We start from the raw sequence: 12,749 nt of genomic DNA on the forward strand, positions 1-12,749 counted from the left end.
TTTCGTCACCGGTGATGAATAATCTTTGCAGGCATTCTGCCTCCAGCATAATAGGAAAGTCCGTTGCTTGGAAGAACATTCTGGCGCTATGACCCACGTCGACGTCAACTACCTTGCCATTACCATTATGCTTAGAATATTTGGCAAACATGCTTGGTTGCAGTCCAACTCATCACCAAGCTTGATGTACACTATGCTATACAATACGCTTCATGTTTGTGTACGCATATTTGTACAAACCTGCTTGGGTGATATTCCTCGCTGGGAAACATTAAGTATTAAAGAAACGTATTAAAATGTTTACCTTAAGAAAAAAACTTCCCCCTGCATTGGACTCTTTCAACATAACCCATCAATAAAATAGGGCGACAACGGGAATAAAGTTTTGCCAGGACGTTTATTTAGTCATTTTTTTCCTGCCGTAGCTGGTGATCTAATGCTGTTGCTGTTTATACTGGATCTCATTAAAAAGTTTGTGCTTGTAATTTCAGCGTTGGAGAGTTCAGACTGGCCGCATGGAGCGATGGGACCCAGACAGCACGCAACAGGAAGTGTTGACACGGAACCTACTCGTCGTCTCCCCCCCGTCTGCTGCGGCGACGGCGAACACCTGTATATGAACAGAAATGTCAGTAGTAGTTTGGTGTATTGTGCAGCTGGAAAGAGACTTTACTAAAAAATCCCAAAAAAAACGCTAGGATAAGGGAAATCGAGCATACCTCCTCCTCCTCTTCGGCTCCTCCTGCCGAGTCTTCTGCGCCTGCGTGGAGACCCTCCGCGTCTCCGTCTCCGTACACTTCTGCTCCGGCTCCTTCCGTAGGCCATATCTTGTTGTTGTGCTTTCGGTGCCAGGGGCAGGTAGCTTGCTTTAGGCGGCCCTGAGGTCCATATATATAGAGGTGTGGATTATGACATAATTTGCCTACGTTGTAAACCTGTCATTTGACTCCGCACCTGCTTTGTCCCTGGCCTCTGCCCTCTGGCACTGTTTACGTATCAGTTGCACAAAATGCTGTAGTCTTTCTGGACGTTAACAACATCATCCACCGCCTTCAACCATTCCCATGGACTCCGGGTCTAGAATTTATGGTGCGGTCCGTTTAGAAGAGTATAACACGATGGTATGTGAGCATCACCAGGTCTATCCAGGCTTCATATATCTTGATGTAAACTGCACATATTACATGATAGCCAACTTTACCCCAACATTCTCATCCAAAACATTGGCGAGTATCTGGAGCGCATGTTTAAGCTCTAGTGAAATATTACCAGACTCAGTGAAGCAATTAAGAGATGTCAGCATGGAACTTGTCGTGGAGAGCAGTTTAGTGAGGATTGACACTGGACCATTTTCGACTTGCCAAAGGTGGCAGTCATGGGGATCGGATATGCACTAACGACTTGGGCGGTGGACCTCAAATCTGTGGAACCGGGTTCCAGTCTCGGCAACGACGCTCAGTATCCTGTGATTCTGGGCAAATCACTTAATGCCCCCGTGCCTAACAAAAAAAATGAATGTGCCCTGATGTAACGCAACAGGTGCTCAAGTAAATCGCTGATACCTTCGGGTCAAATTCGCGCTATATAAAACTCCGAAGGAAAGAAAAGGGGGATACAATTGACTAAAACACATGGGTGACCTCTGCAGGTCAGACATGCACCAGAAGCCGCGACTTCCAGAATTTTGGTGCTTGTGGTAGGAAGCACATTGGTGTTAGGGTCTACCGGAAGAGAAAGTTGCTTAAAATATGGAACATTTATTTGCGGCCTCTTGAATGCTGATGGGAGTAATATGAGTCGCAGGTCACCTAAGCTATGCTTTTGTATTTTGTAAAGGTGTGTGTTGGAGATGTTTAGTTAGGTTAAAGGACACGTTCCAATGGGTGTGACAGCCAGAGCAGGAAGTGGTCTGAAAGCAGAATAGTAATAAACAGCACTGAGAAGCTGACAAACAGGCTGCATTCCAGAGAATATATATATGGGGCAACATTTTCCCGTGTGTGTCGAAATGCTCTGCAGGAGTTGCATATCTATTTTTTTCAAATGATTCCAAATATTTTTGGAACAGCAGCCATCGCCCTATAATGGAGCAACGAATAATGCCAGCTTTTAAATGTTTAGAACTAAACACATAAGCAAATTTTGGCTAACCCGCTTCTTGTAACAGTGAGACAACTATTGACTCTGAATCTTTGAGGCTGGGTGCCTTTTTCTTCCTGTTTACATCTAGGTTTTTTTTTTATTACCTCTAAGCATTTGTCAAAGCTATATTTGAGTTTTATATTATGTTTTATTTCTACTTGTGTGGTTTGAAGTGCCAGTTAAATTTCTAGGATTGTCACTCAGTCAATGTGCTCTGTTGAAATTGGTGTTTGGTGTTCTTTTAAGGGTGAGTCATGATGGATTGTACCCAGCCATGTTATTGCAAAGTAATGCATTTAGTCTTGAATAATATTGAAAGTGGCCTGATGGCTCCTGTTACAGACCTGTGAGCATTATGAATGGATGATTCTGGTGAGCGACGTCGATTATTTTGTTTTGCTGGGGTCAATAGTTGTTCCATTTCTCGGTTTCAGGTGATTGGCAAGTTTAAAGACATGTTAGCCCATTAGTCGGCTTTGATGCCATTTCATATGCATTTAAGTGTGGTATGTTTCAACTAATTATTTAGGATGGTTCAAATGTGTTCCTTTTTGGTGAAAAACACTAAGGCCCTCATTTATGGGAATTTGGCGTAGGGCAGCGCAGCAAGCCACTTTGCTGCACTGCCCTAAGTCAAGGTGAAAGGGCAGGAATACACCGTATTTATCCAATAGTGCATGCCTGTCCTTTCCCCCTGCAATGGTGCATTTAGGAAGCCTAGCACCAATGCAGGAACACCTGCACTATGGTGCAAGGGTAAGTGTGTTGTCCACAGGATTATTTTTGTGCACTAAGGTGCACCTTGCTATACAAAACAATCCTGAGAGGTGTTTTCCTCTTTCTATGTGTGCTGCTGAAGGCAGCACACACAGAAAGACGACAAGGAGAAATAGAGATATTTCTTATTACGCCTCATCTCCGAAGGTATAAGATTTTGACGAATTCCCAGGTTTACAACTCCTTGTAAATCTGGGAATGCGTCAGAAACCATGGGAGTTGCATGAGAACACCCACCGCAAAGCCTATGGAATGCCTCTCTTGCGCAGAGTAAGGCGACACAGCGATTTGCGCTGCGTTGCCTAACTCGAGATTTATGAGGCCAATCAAAGATACGCAAGGTCGCTTTGTGTGGCTTCATAAATCTGACTTAGAGCCTTGTGTAACACACAAGTGCCACTTTGCGTGGTGGAAACGTGAGGCAAGGTTTTCCTAAATATGCCCCTGAGTTTACTATATAACGTAAAGCCTAGGTGTATGTGATGGTGCCTGTGATTTTGTCTAGTGTGTACTACCCAGTTTGAAGTTGTGTCTAATGTGTAAAGGTATAGGGTTAAGAGTGTGTATGGCTAGATCTGAGTGTATGTTAAGGTGTCACATTTTCAGTCAACTTTATGCCTTTGAGCTGGTTGTCTATATGATGGTGCCTGGAGTGTCTAATGTGTACATGTGCAGGTAAAACTCTATCCTGGTGTGCCACAAAGATGGCAAATGCTTTAAAAACTAGATAGATGGCTTGGAACTGTGCTGTTCACCTAATGGTACTAGGTGTTGTGTTTAATATGACTTTGATATTTACTAACTGGGGGCTACTGGATTGAGGGGTATCACCTTGAAGAGAAGCACAAACGGGAGGTAGTGCAATTCTCACAGGGATAATGTGGCAGACAGTTGATGCATAGGCTGTATGGGATTAACTACTTGGACGGCACTGTGTTTTTACGGAATATCCTGTTTGCAGTGAGATATAAGAATACAAGAATGGAATGTAAGCAAGTTGGATTTTTTTTCAGCAACTCACTTGCATTAGCTTGAGGTGAGTCAAAAATTCAATCGTTCTGGATCTAAATCTTCACGTTTTGCTGCATACATTTATTTTCATGTATGTTCCTGAAAACCCCAACAATTTAAGCTTGCACAAAAACATTGTTTTTTGCCATGATCAAAGACTGGTGCTCAGTTCTCTGATGCTGCCTAAACCATGACTTCACAAAAATCCTCCAATGCCTTCAATGGTGTTATACCACTTAATCAAGATTTTCATATTGACATAAAAAAATATTGAATCTACCTTGCCAATCAGTATACCTTGCCAATTTTCTATATTTGTAGATATACTTATCTAGATTCAACATTTTTAATGATATAGCAATTGTGGGTATTCTGGACTCAATATTTTTGTAGGTTGATATGTAAGTTGATATATTACCACTTCAACACCAAACTGGATTCCCACATTTATATTATAATCAAGCTTTCTTTCACTCAAACCTTTTCAAAATGGAAAGACCCATCAGTAGATAAAAATAATTCTCTGCTGATAGAGCATTGTGAAGATCAACTTGCTCAGCAGAGAATTATTAAAATTATAGCTTGGATATTTGGTTTTAGGCTCATAGGGAAGAGACAAAGGAAGAGTTCCATAGGGAGACGCCTTGATGGTTCACTGAATTGGCTCCATAAAATGTGTATGAGCATAATCGAGGCAGTAGCCACACAAGAAAGCTTGAACTACAACTGCCATTACAACAAGGGCAGTCATTATCAGTAGGACAATCTACCAGTAGCAGCTAATTAATCTTATACACAGGAATTTGCATTTCATGAGCGTGTACATTGACTTTCGAGCCACCAAGTACTGCATCACCTTCTAGTAATATTCTGTTTGCCAAATAGTATGCAGCCCAATGATATTACATTTCAGGTCCTATAGTGACTACTCAGAGTGAACACTTGTTGCTATTAGATCAGCGTGCTTTATGGGGTTATCTATTTGGATTTTACATTACACACTACCATATAAGTACAGTTCATAAAATGAAAACCGAAACATTTTAATTTTGCTAATTTAATTTATTGTGCTGTTTCCTGCTGTATCTGTTTGTTAACTCTGGATCTATTACTGTTTCTTCCATTTGTTAGTTTCTCAGCTTGGCGTAGCTTGTCAGAAGAGGACAGGACAGGTGGACATTTGAGGACCCAGACAGCATGCAACAGGAATGTGCCCGATTTCCTCTAGCCTCTGAAGCGTCGTCTTCTTCGTCTGAATCCTATAAACAACCAAGATCAACCATTAAAACATAGTACTATTCAACTGTCCACCACTTTCTCAAAAGTTAGCAATTCATTGCCTTTCTGGTTTTTGTTCACCGACCTCCTGGACTCCTTCTGGAGCTGCGTCTTCGTCTTCCACCTCCACCACCCCTTCTCCTGCGGCGGGGGGACCTCCTCCTTCTGCGTCTAAGTTCACTTCTGCTCCTGCTTCGACGCCTTCGGTACGCCATTTCCTTGTTGTTATCCTTTCAGTGCCAGGATCAGCTGACGTATGGCTTGAACATGCTCCTCCCTCCAAATATATAGCCACTACAAATTATGACATCGGCCAGTGATGCACTTGCTAATGCCCATTTTAGGCACTGAAGACATATTAGGACGTGCAGTGGTGGTGTAACAATCACCAGTGTACAATGGTCTTATATGGGCTGAGCAAAGGTCAAGCAAGCCACTGTCACCCATACATTTCTATGGTATCCAATTGAAAATATATTGACTTTTTTATGCTCCACTTGTATTATCACTGTAAATGTGTGTTATGTAGTAAAGCATTAGTTAACTATGTTTAGTTTTAAAAACTCAAATTATTCACTCACTTTCAACTTTGGCAATCACCACTTACTCACTTCTAATTGTAAGCACTGCATGCTTGCTCTCAATATTTTAGACCCATTATCCAAACGTTCATTAGAATTAACAAATGTTACCTTTGTGTACTGTTTTCCATTGTACATTTCCCAGTGCTGAAGAAATTAAGAGATGCAAATGACCATTCTCTGTTTGAGGTCAAAAATCTACATGCTCCTCAAAAGTGTTGCAAACACAACAAGATTATGGATGGAGTGGTGAAACTTTTCAAACACTCCCCACCAGTCAATTGATCTGGGTTAAATCCGTCGTTCTTTTGCTCACCATGCCACCCCAAGTTTATTCCCAGCCATATGCAAATCAGTCTTGACCATGCTCCCCATGGGAACAGTCCAGCCCAAACTGCCAGGCTAGGTCCTCAAAAGAATTGCCAGATCATAATTTAAAATGAGAAACAATCAAAATTCCTCTGTGAGGCAATGGGCCCACACATGGGCTAAACCTAATAAATGCACCCAAAGATAAATGTAGGGGATGATATGATTACAACATTTCTTACTAATCTCATTTTTTTTCTAAACTTGGTAGACTAAGTCTAATTTGGTTCACCATGGATTGATGCTTTGGTAAGAAGAAAGATGATTTCATGATGATATCGCTCCTCAATCCTTCCCTTGTGTGTTCTTATTTGAGCATTCGATGGTACCTTCTCCATTGGTAACATTGTTATATCCATAAGCGGTTTAGACACTCCCCTTCCCGACTAGAAGAAAAGGCCCATGGACAATGAAGTGTGGAGTTCAGCTTTTCAAAAAGTAAGTTGGTAACCATGTGCTGAAATGCCTACTCTATATACTTGTTTTTGCACATGGGTTTCAGTGCAAGACCCTGGAGCATCCAGTAGACAGCCCTAACACTATCTGTGTGGGATAATTGTCTGTCTCATATAGGTTCCTTATTGTTTTTATATAGTTTAGCCTTCCATGTACATCCCTTCCCACTTCTGCGGTTAGAGCAGCTGGGGGCTGTTCCCAACTTTTGTTTCTGGGCTGCAGATCACCCGTCCCACCCTTGTCTGCAGTTATTGTGTTCTTTAATCACTTTGTTTAGATTGTTATTAAAATAGGATTTTTACATGTATCCTAATAATATGCCAGAAAGAAGATACTGGAGTTTGTCAGAGAAATGTATGTGGTCTCTCAAAGTATTCTTTAATTGTTAAAATATGTGGGTTTCTCGAATGATAAAATGAAAACCTTTTGTAGTACCCGCCTATGAAATCGATTAGGATATTTTTGTCCATGGAGATATCTTTATTTTGGACTTTAGAATTTCCACTGTGGGCCCCGTAGGGCTTGATACGTGACGGATTTTAAGGATACCCATGCATGATAAATTTACTGTAAAAGATCTGTATGGAATTAATTTACAAATACAGAGCTTATCCTGAAATTTAGACATGGATCCAGCCATCCTGGAACAGCACAGGGCAACATCTAGAGGCCATTATTTTCAACCTCTATATAAATCCAATAGCTGCAACGTTCACAAAAGCGTTGCTTGCATCTTTCTCAACATACAGCACATATCAGTAAGACAGTCAGCAAATCATTTGCCACTTGTATGGTTTGTTTATTCATTTTAGAATTAAATCCATACTTAAGTGTATCAAGGTCCCAAACATAAATATACATAAATATCGTCTCTCAAATGTATATTATAAACATCATAAGATGAGTATGCACTAAAAACCAACCAAAGGCATACTACCACACCGGGAACTCTAATGTCTTCTCTATGCATGGCCAATACCTTATATGGTCAAAATGTAATATTCAACCATCATTTTGAATACTTAACAATGAGGGTCAATTGTAACCTGTCATGAGTGTCAGCAGGACGTGTCATCCGCCCACTCCCATTGCTAGGCTCAACCATTAAGGCTATCCAAGTAATCTCTAAAAGCTGTCACAGCAGTCTTACCTTCCCACAAAAATGGCCCGATACAACAGATTGCGAAGCAGTAGTAGGACACAATCTTCACACAGAAAAAAGAGGCCATCAACAAAGCACAAAAGAAGGATTCAGAGGCGAAGGCGCTCACATGGCAGAAAAGGTAAGTCTACCTGACAACACCTTAGTACAGAGTCTTGTCTAGCTTTCATTTAATCAATTTCGAATGGTGATGTTTTGTAGCAGAGAGCATGGTCGAAAGTTTTACTCTACAGTCTTTTTATTCATCCAAACTTTATTTCAGTCTTTTGACAATAAAAATGCTGATAAGCCATATATAATAACTTTTCAGGTCTTAGGAAAGGACAGGATTATAGAGTTAAAAAACCTAAAATACAGTTTGTAAAAATATGCATTAACATTTCAGTTCATAGCAATGACAGGGTCGCTGAATTAATTATAATCCAAAATACAATTGATAAAAATAAATACAGTACAATTGTAGATATAGGTCTAGACATCAGAAACACTAATAGAGTGCAAAAAGAAATCAATACAGATCCCTCCGAGAGTAAGGGTGCAATAATCCATTACACACAATTTGAGGGCCCAAAGGCAATCTGACATATATGCCCCATCTACAGTTTCTGAATTATTAAATGTGTCTAAAAACAGAGGAAAACTTGAAGTGATGTCAAGGTACATATTAAGAATACTTAAAAATAAGATAACGTGGAAAACCATTTCACAACGCAGCCACATGTAGAGCCCTTACGAGACAATTAATAAATACTTTAGGTTAAAACGTAGGAAATACTAGGGAGAGGGATGGCCGATTTAAAAACTTGCCACTTGCCTCAGCCTCCAGATTGAAAGTACGTAACGTGATACAGCAAAGACTAGTTTAACTTACATCAAACCTTAAAATGCGAAGGACATATTCTCTAACACCCAGGGGCCCACAGATTGGAATAAGCCACTTTTTCCTGCTGGAAAGATATGTTGGACAAAAGAGCACAAGATCTACTGTTTTCCTTTCTGAGCCACAGGTAGGGCAAGAGTGCCCAGTTGATTCCAACTGATAGACCCATTTACCAGTAAAGGAAGCGATAGGCAAGGATCCGTACCTAAACTGCAAATATAGTTTCCGGGCCAGCGAAGGCTCGATTTCATCAAAAGAGTGTTCAAAATGATAGGTTACCTTGACCGGAAGGAAACAATCAGTCATAGTACCATAGGAGGGAACTGACAGTAGTTGCCCCAATATATGCTGATGGTATCACTCTTTACCTGGGTTTTACTGATGACGGATACAACCTCTGGCACCTCCCACACATCTCTGCACACTATTCTAATTGGAGTATCTTCCACTTATCTAATCCTTGGGATACCTGTCAATCCTAGTATTCCTCACACTTCTATGAGGCCAGCTCAATAGGAAGAGAACTCAGGTGTAGCCCAAATCTGTCCCCAATAGAGAATTGGCCTGAACCCTGCACCCTCGTTAATGGACCACAAATCCAGATCAAGTTTGAGTGGGAGTAGCGGGTACTACTAGGAGCCCTAATAATTGGCAAAGGAAACTATTCTCTGTAACTTGTAGTTTGGACATGTTATGGAACCCCAAAGAAAACAGCTCCCAAAGCCTGCATTGTATATAATTGAATCACAGGAGATGCTGGGCGAAAAACAGAAACTTTGTCACACTCTTACTACGGGCCACTATTCTTAAAGAGTTTGAGTCTCTGTTTCTCAATATGACCGCTCCAGTCCAAATCCTCAGTGAGTGTCAGCCCTAAATATTCAAAGACCCCAACTCACTCTAAAGGCACACCATTGAGCTTTGGGTTAGCTTGGGTGGTGCAGCTAGGACTGAAAATCATTAACTTGGTTTTATCAACATCCATTTTAAGACTCCTCTGTTCACAGAACCTCTCAAAATGACATACATTATTTTGTAAGCCCATGGGGGATTTGGAACTTAAGAGTGTCATCTGCGAACATTAAGACCGAAGTCTTAATGTTGGCCAATCTGAGTCCGTCTCCATTACAGTCATCAAAAAAAGAAATCAAATAATTTGCATATATATAAAAAAGAGTGAGGGCGAGGACGCACCCTTGCCCTACCCCGCGATCCAGAGGGAAGGGGTAAGTCAGTTCACAGACAATCCACACTGCACTTGTACAAAATTAGCTAGGTGTAGTCTGGCTTAAATAACCGAAAGATCTGGAGGCCACCCATGGCAGCCATAACCTCCCCGGGTTTCAGTTTGGGAACCATGTTGCAAGCCGAGCACAAATCAACAAATGCAATGTAAAGACTGCTACCCCCAAAGACCACTGTTTCCCAATAAATTAATTGGAAACGAAAAGCTTGATCAATTGTGCTAATTCCCCTCCTGTAAGGGAGTTCGAATTTTATGTTCTTCCACCCAGGCATGAAGTCGAGCAAGGAGTGTGGTGCAAAATAATGTTTGGGAGCAATAAGCCTTATTGGTCTGTAGTTGCAGGGGTCATAAAGGTATCCCTTTTTATGAATTGGGATTATTTCGGCCATTGCCCAAATGGGGAGATATGGGAGCTCCGTTGAGAATGTGATAAAAAATTACCAAAAAGTAAGGTCCCCATACATCCAATTCACCTCTATTGAGATCCCCAGGGATCTTATCTAATCCGGGGGCTTTATTAGCCACTATCTTAGTAATAGCATTTAATTCCAACTTCTCGGGCAGATACATTTTAACGTTTTGAGAGGTAATTTCACTTGTATGCCTTGTACATTTTAAATATGGTCCTATAAAAGTCAGCTCAACTTCTATGGAATACACATTCATCAAGATAAGGAAACCACATATAAAATATAAGAACTCCCTCCCATCTGGCCATCAGATTCTCTTGCAGAAGTATATTTTACTTGACTTCACTAGACAGTCTTTGTGTCTATGACCTCACTGCCCAGTATCAGCACCTTCTTCTACAAGGCTACTGTGCAGTATTAGAATCAAAATGAATCCAACACAACCGGGACAGGCGGGCAAAGTCAGAAACCTAAATATTTCATATTTCTATAACGGTAAAGCAAAAGACAGGTTGATGCTGTTATTGGGACTTAAGGAAAGAAGCAATAAGGCAGATCAGATATCTAAGAATATCAATACATTTGTGTAGCAGACCACATATCCTTGTGCCAACTTGCAATGTTTTTTTTTGCATGTATCTTCTAATCCTTTGACCCCTATGTTGGAGATATCTCCATCTGCTATGAAGATGTATTCCAAGATTCAAGAATGCATGAACATACTTATGCAGAAATACACCACAATGGGTTCCTGTGTCAATTAAAAAACCGTACAGGGTGGATTCTAGAATCAATTTATTAAGTTAATATTTGATCCCAGTCATACATAGGGTCCTATAGATTGGCCATGGACAGAGGTGTTGATTGTACTAATTACTGAATGCAAAGTGTTCATCATAGATTCAAAAAGTGTGCCGTCCTTTATAGACACCATTAGATGCTGCAAACATTTCTCTGCGGCATCAGTCTCTAACATATCAATAATGCATATGTGGGTGATGGCTTAGTTTGTGGGTTTAGTAGGACATTCAGAAGATTCCTTTTCCTGCTAAGCATGGTTTACCAGATGAGGGAAAGCCGGATACTGTTAGGTTAGAGGAGAAATCTCCAACAGCACCAGGGAGTAGCAATGCTAGGTTTACAGTATTCTAACAGACAATGTGAATAACTCCCGCTGAGTCACTGTATATATTTATTTCATATTGAAACCCTGGGAATGTGGCATGGGTCAGTCACTCATAGATCAGTGATGGAGAATCCTGGGTTACATGATGGTGCCAAAATCATACTTTGAAAATTTGTCATGTCGGCCACCATCAAGCACATTTATCAATGGTCGTTATCAGTATGCTCGGCTGAACATTGATCGGGTTGGAAAATTACACTGTTTCTGTTCAAAGCTGAGCAAATATATAGGTGTATTTGAGAAACTACATTCCAACGTGTGTGATACTGGAATGGGTTGACCACAGATGGCCCCACACACACTTCTCAGGCGCCATTAACTGCGCTCCCACTGTGTATTGTTCCTTAAAGGGATAGACTCTTTGTAGTGACTGAACTTCAAAAATACAAGCTGAAATAATGGGAAGTACTCACGTTCAGTAAAGCCACCTTGTGTTTATGTCTTTATACATGAAGGGCACTCTGCACCTCGCAGAAAGCAGGCATATCTCTCTCCTAACGGGGACTCTTGCCTAGTGGTTTGTCATTATTCCATCACTGCCTGCATATCCTGGCATTGTGACATCATCAGGTTCCCCTGGAAACTCTGCTGCTCTTTAGCATAAACATAGTAAACCTATTTAGAGCACCTGTTGCTACAAAACACACAAAACATGCATATTTAGAGGTTAATTATAGAGTTAGACATTTACATTATAGAGTTTTCTTAACACATTGACCAAAACGTGGAGTTCAGTGTTGGGCAAAACATGATTTGAGAGAATCACAAACTAATTAAATTTGAGATAAATTCCTACATGGATTGCATTGATCATGGAAAGAGATGTGTATATTGATAACGCTGGATGTGGGAGAGGTGTGGCACAATGGCCAGATCGGCGGACTCCGGAGCACAGTGATCACAGTTCGATTCCCGGCGCCAGTGGCAGCTCTGCATCTTGTGACTCTGGGCGATAGCTCCCTTAATCTCTTGATGGCCTCAGCGCCTTGAAAACTTAAGGGGTGATATGTTTGCACATTACGAATTTGGGTTATTACTATAATCACAATTATGGATTATTATGTGGAGACAGTCATGTAAGGTTTACTTATAGGAAATATAGGGTGTGCAAACACAAATGACAGTTCAGGTAGAAGTTAATTTGATTATTATTTAGGATTGTCAATTGTTTTCTGCAGAAATAAAATTTAGTGGAACTAAAATAATCAGCCTTTACCAGAAACCTTTACATGATTTCTTCCCTCAACCTGG

The sequence above is a fragment of the Triturus cristatus genome, chromosome 12, assembly GCF_964204655.1.
Source record: "Triturus cristatus chromosome 12, aTriCri1.1, whole genome shotgun sequence".
Taxonomy (NCBI): Eukaryota; Metazoa; Chordata; class Amphibia; order Caudata; family Salamandridae; genus Triturus; species Triturus cristatus.